The sequence below is a fragment of the Miscanthus floridulus genome, chromosome 10, assembly GCF_019320115.1.
Source record: "Miscanthus floridulus cultivar M001 chromosome 10, ASM1932011v1, whole genome shotgun sequence".
NCBI classification, from domain to species: domain Eukaryota; kingdom Viridiplantae; phylum Streptophyta; class Magnoliopsida; order Poales; family Poaceae; genus Miscanthus; species Miscanthus floridulus.
The window spans coordinates 44,311,768-44,319,279 of record NC_089589.1 but is presented as its reverse complement, the minus strand read 5'-3'; positions in this window follow the sequence as shown (position 1 = coordinate 44,319,279).

Here is a 7,512-nt window from a genome sequence, read left to right as displayed (position 1 = left end):
GATCAAGCCAGAATATCCTCATCAGGGTTTCCATTTACCATGCCACCACAGCACCTCCACCCCGGGCTCCTCCCGTCACAGGTTCACACCCAGGACCACCTCATATACCATTTACCCACCACAGGTATCCATTTTCTAAGGGTGCCTAGGTATCACCCCATGGCAAGACTTGCCTCAGGCTTGTCGTATATTCCAACTTGATCGACACAACCCTTACCCTCCACACACCCAAGTCACACACGCAACACTCTCCCAATAGTCCAGATAACACCAGTTTCCACCACTCATCAATGTAGTACAAGCGTAGTAGAAGTAATAAGCAATGAAATATAGCAGCAAATGTGTGTCTAGTCTAATAGCAGGGTAAGCAGGGCTAAGGTTGCATCAAGGTAAAGGCCATCAAGTAAGCATACTACCATGCAAGTCCTATCATAGTGTGAATATAACAATAAAGGAAAGCAATATCCGTTCTATTTTAGCCATGCGTAATAGGTGCTACGAGGTTGGGTGGGATGTGGCACCTTCAGTGAAGTCGTCTCCGTACTCCTCACGGTACTCTCGGTCCTTGTCCGTCTGGTTCTCTTTCGAGTCTACAAACGATCGCATTATAGTCGCGTTAGCGACGTCTATGGAATAGCACAAAAAACAATGAAAATTCAAAAGAGCCAAATGCACTCAAACATGGGTTCATTGTGTAGAGCTCGATTTTAGATGAATTTTGGTCCTGGTCTTGTATTTTTCTGAGTTTGTATGAATTAGTTATGAATTTTCGATGTTTCAATCATTTCTAAAAATGGGGAAAAGGCTGAATTAATATCGTGCTGACACGTGTCACGTTCCTGTTGGTCCATGTGGCATGCTGATGTCAGCATGATGTCATCGTCTTGGTTCTGGTACTGACAGGTGGGGTCCCGCATGGCGGTGTCACTGACATGTGGCCCCGGTCAACGGTCAACGTTGACCAGTCAATGGCCAATATAGGGCGGGCCTTGACTGTGCTAGTTGGGCCTAGATTTGGGCTAGGCTTGGCCCACCATGTGGCACGCGCTGGTGCGGCCACGTCGTCTTACTAGGCCACTAACGGGCCATGATCCACGGGCGTAGGTGAGGCGCGGTTCATGGTGAACTCGCCTGCGTTGGTCCATAGGCCGTAGAGCTGATCTATGAAGGACTGGGTCCACTTACTCCTTCCTAGGGTTTGGTTCACGTGCACGACATGGTCGTGGTCGGAGCTCGGCGCAGCTGCTCGGGACATGGTTGACGTGGTCGTGGTTGGAGCTTGGCGGAGCTGCTCGGGACGTGGTCGACGTGGTCGGGGTCAGAGCTCGGCGGAGCTACTCAAGACATGGTCGACGTGGTTCACCGATGGCTCGGTGTGGCTCGCTTTCATCCTTGGATGGATGGGTACACGATGAGTCATTGTCATAACAAAGCTGTGTCATCACGGAAGACGTTGATGAAGAGAATTCCCATCAGGTTCACCGAAAGATCAGCATGCACAGTGCATGGACGTGTGGTCAGCGAGGGGAAATCCCCATCTCTTCCCCAACGGGGCTCCCGCCGATGGTGAGGTCACCGGCAAGCCCCCGCGGCGGCGCTAGCGTCCGATTAGGGTAGGCAATAGCTTCCCCATGCCATGGCGACTACGACGGTGGGGTCGGGGCGATGGCTAGGGCTTCCTAGGGCTCTGGCCATGGTGAACGGTGGCGTGGGTTCGTTGACATGCATGGGCAGGGCTGCAGTGGTAGCAAGAGCCTAGTTGGAGGAGCGTGTGAGCTCCACGGTGCTTCTACGGCCATGGTGGGCGTGTTGAAGGAGCTCCTGGTGCTCCTAGTGGCTCCAACCATGGTGGTGGGGGCAAAGCGGAGGCGGTGGTGCTCCGACGAGGTGCGGTGCGGCAATGCAGGGCTCCGGTGGGCTTCTTCCTCGGCTAAGGTGAGCGTAGTGTCTCTTGTCATGGCGAAGCTAGTCGGGGTGTCAATGTTGCCTTTACCGCAATGTAGAAGATGCGGTGGTCTCGCCATGGTTGTGCTCTCAGCCATGGTGAGCATGCCCGTGCAAGTGCGCTCCTGCTCCGGTGTACAACGTCATGGCTGAGGTCCTCCTTTTGGCTGATGGCAGTGCGCACAGCGCGTCCTGGGTCTCGACAAGCGTGGCCATGGCGGTCTCCCTAGCTAACTAGTTGGGCTAGGCCGGAGCTCGAAGCTTCAGCAAGGTTTCGATCATGGCGGTGCATGTTCCATTCGGCTAGGGAGGTGGTCGCAGCAAGATGGCTCACCACGGGGAGCTCAAAGGTGATGGTGGTGGTGCGATGTCGATGGTGTAGGAGAGCCGAGCCGGGACAGAGGTACTCGCCGTCTTCCGCGCCGGTGGCTCCTCCCTTCTTGCTCTGGCAGCGGCGTCCTTCTTTGCGCCTCTCCTTCTCCTCTCGTCCCTCGGCTTAGTGTGTTGGTGCGAACCACACGGCGGCGGTGAGGTGTGGTGAGGTGCTAGGGTTCCGGACTCCTCCTTTTATAGGCGAAGCTCCAGGCTTCTCCAATGGCGGTTGATCAGGCGGTGGTGATGCGCGATGCGCATCAGACGGCTCATGGGCGCGGGGCAGTTGTCGTGGGGGTCATGTGAGCGCTATGCCAAGGGGACAGGGTCATGCTCTTTGCGTGACCCCGGGCCCGCGCCTGGTGCTCCGGTCGGTTCCCGGTCGAGGGAGAGGTCGGCGTGGGGAGGGAGAAGACCCTGTTGTTGTGCAACTGACAGAGGGGGGCCCGTTTGTTAGCTTGTCCTGATGCGACAGCGTGCGGTGTGTGACGGCTGATAGGCGGGTCCGGCTCGTCAGCGGCTTGTGCGTGCGCGAGCGATAGGGTGTTGCTGGGCCAGCTTCGTGGGCCACGTGCACGAGTGGGAGGGCAGGCGGGCTCGACCGGGCAGGCTCGCAAGGCCGAGCAGGCCTGGGCTGCTGCTCCCTCTTCTTTCCTTTCTCTTTTTCTTATTCTTTTTCTATTTTGTTTTCCTTTCTCTTTTATTTGTTACCAATTTGGTTAGGGTTTAAACTTGAGCTTCCAGTCATGTGGTGGGTCCCACAAGGTGTTTCAAACGGTGGTCAAAATACATCTCATATATTAGAGATTATTGGCTATTTTTGTTATACAAAAATAGTTGAAGTTTTTATATAGGGGTGTTTTATTCTTCCAACAAATAATTCATTATTTAGAGTTTATCAAAAATATTAAGTTAGTTAAACATCACATAAGGCAAAAGAATCCAAATCACAAGTGGGTTTAAGGATGTATGCATGATTTATTTATTTAGGAATTTAATTACACATGTGGCATAAAACCAAACTATGCTTATGATTTTAACCTAATTGGGTCACATCCAATCCAAAACTAGGGTTTGGCTTCTACATGTGTCACTCAACATCACATAGGGCTAAAACAAAAATTTTGTAGTTGTGATTTTTGGTATGTGGATTTTTGGGTTGTTAGATTATGCATATTATCTAAACAAAACAACAAACAGTTGACTCCACTATCATTAGTTGAACTACATATCAACTATCAAATTAAACCAATAGTTTCATGAGAAGCAAAAATAGTAATTACCACGGGCAGAGGTGCGCACGAAGATGTGCTTCAATTTCTATTAGCGCCAAGTCCATCATTGATGATTGAAACCTATCTGAGTTTGTCAAACTTGGTGGCCCTTTCAGTCAACTTCGCTAACTAAGGTTCCCGAGGTACTTATCCATTACTGCATACACAACAGTAATAAAAAGTGAACCCATGATCATTGGTCCTCTAATGTTCAAACTATGCTATGAACAATTGATGTGATCATGCAAAGGAAATACTTCTGGAGGTCTAAAACTATCAGAATAGCTTCATGAGGCTTCTGGTGCTATAAAAAAGGTTCCTTTGTTGATGGTTAAATAATATGTGAATTGCCGATGCACCCACACAGTCTTCTTTTCTTTAGAGGAGGTCCAGTATTGGTGCATATTCAAAATGGTTTATGAACCTGTCCCATATACATTGTTTTGTTAGCTGGAAAAGCTTCAGAACCATGTTCAGTCAGTAATATTAAAGTATCAGAAACCAATCACTGAGCCAGTTTTCTCAAAAGGCGAAGGAGGTGGACAATACAGGTTTCAAGCTTTGGTACACAGGGATAGTCGCGAATAGAAATGAAGTAGGAGTTTTGATTGATAAGAGCCTCAAGAATGGTGTGGTGGGAGTGAGAAGGCAAGGAGATAGGATTATCTTAGTCAAGCTTGTCATTGGTGATATGGTCTTGAATGTAATTAGTGCGTATGCCCCCCAAGTAGGCCTCGACGAGAGTGCTAAGAGATAGTTCTGGGAAGACTTAGATGGCTTGGTTAGAGCTATACCTAGTAGTGAGAAGCTTTTTATAGGAGGAGATTTTAATGGGCATGTAGGTACTATAAGCGTAGGTTTCAAGACAGTTCATGGAGGTTTTGGGTATGGTGGTAGGAATCAGGAGGGGGAGGAAGTTCTGGACTTTGCGGTAGCTTTTGACCTGATGATAGCCAACACTTTCTTTAGAAAGAGAGAATCTCATCTAGTGACCTTCAGTAGCGGACAACACTGTAGCCAGATTGACTTTGTCCTCGCAAGAAGAAAGGACAAACGAGCATGCTTGGATTGCAAGGTGATACCAGGGGAGTGTGTTGTTTCTCAACATAAGCTTTTGGTGGCAGATTTTTGTTTTTAGGTGCGTGCCCGTAGGGATAAACAAGCTAAGATTAAAAGAACAAAGTGGTGGAAACTGAAAGGGGAGACGTCAGAGGTATTTAAGGAAAGGGTTATCAAAAAGGGCTCTTGGAAGGAAGAAGACGACATAAACAACATGTGGGATAAGATGGCAACCAACATTCGAAAGGTAGCCTCAGAGGTGTGTGGAGAAACCAAAGGAAGGGGACGCGAGGCTAAAGATACTTGGTGGTGGAACGAGGAAGTCCAAAGGACTATTAAGGAGAAGAAAGAATGCTATAGATGCTTGTACCATAACAGGAGTGTGGACAACATAGAGAAGTACAAGATGGCAAAGAAGACTGCAAAGCGAGCTATAAGTGTGGCAAAGGGTAGAGCGTACGAGGATCTTTACCAACATTTGAGTACGAAGGAAGGAGAGAAGGACATTTATAGGATGGCTAGGGTTCGTGAGAGAAAGACACGGGACTTCAACCAAGTTAAGTGCATTAAGGATGAAAGAGAGCATCTCTTGGTGAAGGAGGATGAGATCCAACATCGATGGCAAGAGTATTTTGACAAATTGTTCAATGGTGAGAATATAGACACAACCTTTCAGTTGGATGACTCTTTTGATGACACCAATATGCGCTTTGTGCGAAGAATCCAAGAATCTGAGGTCAGAGAGGCGTTGAAAAGGATGAAAGGAGGTAAGGCGATGGGACCGGATGGTATCCCAATCGAGGTGTGGAGATGCCTCGGGGACATAGCTATAGTATGGCTAACCAAGCTGTTCAACCATATTTTTCGATCGAACAAGATGCCTAATGAGTGGAGAAGTATATTTGTACCAATCTACAAGAATAAAGGAAATATTCAAAGTTGTACGAATTACTGGGGAATTAAGTTGATGAGCCATACTATGAAGCTATGGGAGAGAGTTATCGAGCATCGCTTGAGAGCAATAACGCGGGTCTCTATGAACCAATTTGGTTTCATGCCCGGAAGGTCAACCATAGAAGCCATTTTCTTAGTAAGACAAGTTATGGAGCGATATAGGGAGAAGAAGAAGGACCTACACATGGTTTTTATTGACTTGAAGAAGGCTTATGATAAAATACTAAGGAATGTTATGTGGTGGGCTTTGGACAAACATAAAGTCCCAACGAAGTACGTCGGGCTCATTAAGGACATGTACAACAATGTTGTGACTAGAGTTCGAACAAGTGATGGAGACACGGATGACTTCCCGATTAGGATAGGACTACATCAAGGGTCAGCTCTGAGCCCTTATTTATTTGCTTTAGTGATGGATGAGGTCACAAGGGACATACAAGGGGACATCCCTTGGTGTATACTTTTCGCGGACGATGTAGTGCTAGTTGATGAAAGCCGGACAGGAGTGAATCAGAAACTAGAGTTATGGCGTGAGACTTTGGAGTCCAAAGGTTTTAGACTCAGTAGAACTAAAACTGAGTATATGAGATGTGACTTCGGCACTACTACTCGTGAGGAGGAAGATGTTAGTTTGGAAGATCAAGTAGTACCTAGGAAGGATACCTTTCGATATTTAGGATCAATGCTATAGAGGGATGAGAATATTGATGAAGATGTTAGCCATAGAATCAAAGCAGGGTGGATGAAGTGGCGGCAAGCGTCTGGTGTCCTATATGACAAAAAGGTACCACAGAAGCTAAAAGGCAAGTTTTATAGGACGGCGATTAGACCTGCTATGTTGTATGGTGCAAAATGTTGGTCTACGAAAAGACGATATGTTCAACAGCTAAGTGTCGCGGAAATGCGTATGTTGCGTTAGATTTGCGGTCATACAAGAAGGGATCGAGTTCGGAACGATGATATACGTGAGAGATTAGGGATAGCGCCAATTGAAGAAAAACTTGTCTAACACCGGTTGAGATGGTTTGAACATGTGCAACGGAGACCTCCAGATGCACCAGTGCGTAGTGGAATCCTAAGTCAGGATAGTAACGTGAAGAGAGGCAGAGGAAGACCGAAGTTGACTTGGGTATAGGCAATAAAAGAAGACTTGAAAGGATGGAATATACTCAAAGACTTAGCCTTAGATAGGAGTGCTTGGAAGACAGTTATTTACGTGCCTGAACCTTGATTGCTTCTGATGGGTTTCAACTCTAGCCTACCCCAACTTATTTGGGACTTAAAGGCTTTGTTGTTGTTGTTTGTTGTAGAATAAAATATTCTAATTAACTGTCAGTATAATCTAGATAAAAAAACTATGGAATAGAAATGAAAAGACCGTGGCCCAAATATATCTAAATTTTATGCACATTGTTTTTTTGGCTCTATAGAATACAATATTCTAATTAACTGTCAGTATAATCTAAATAAAAAACTATGGAATAGCTAGTAGTTATCAATTTAACTGGAAATTGGATAGCATAGGCATTAAGAAAAATATTGTAAACATCTAGTATCTGTGTTAAGAAAGACTGCGGGCCATCTTGGTTTTGTCTACAATGAGCTATTTCAGTAACCTGCACATAGGAATCTTATTGTGACAGTAAATTTTCATCTCTAATTAAGCAATGTGTAAGTAAATAATACAAGAACACAAGCAACAGCTACGGTACAAAAACAGAAGCATTAACAATGTGGAAGAACATCATATACTGATGCGGCTCTGCAAGCAACAATGGATGATGCACATGGAGGCAATCATGGGCCAACTCCATCAGCCGTCACTTGCACGGAATAGAGGGAATGTTCTGTTACAGTGCAGGGAGGAAGAGGGTTTGGCATGATCAGTACTGCCGTCCACGGTAGACCA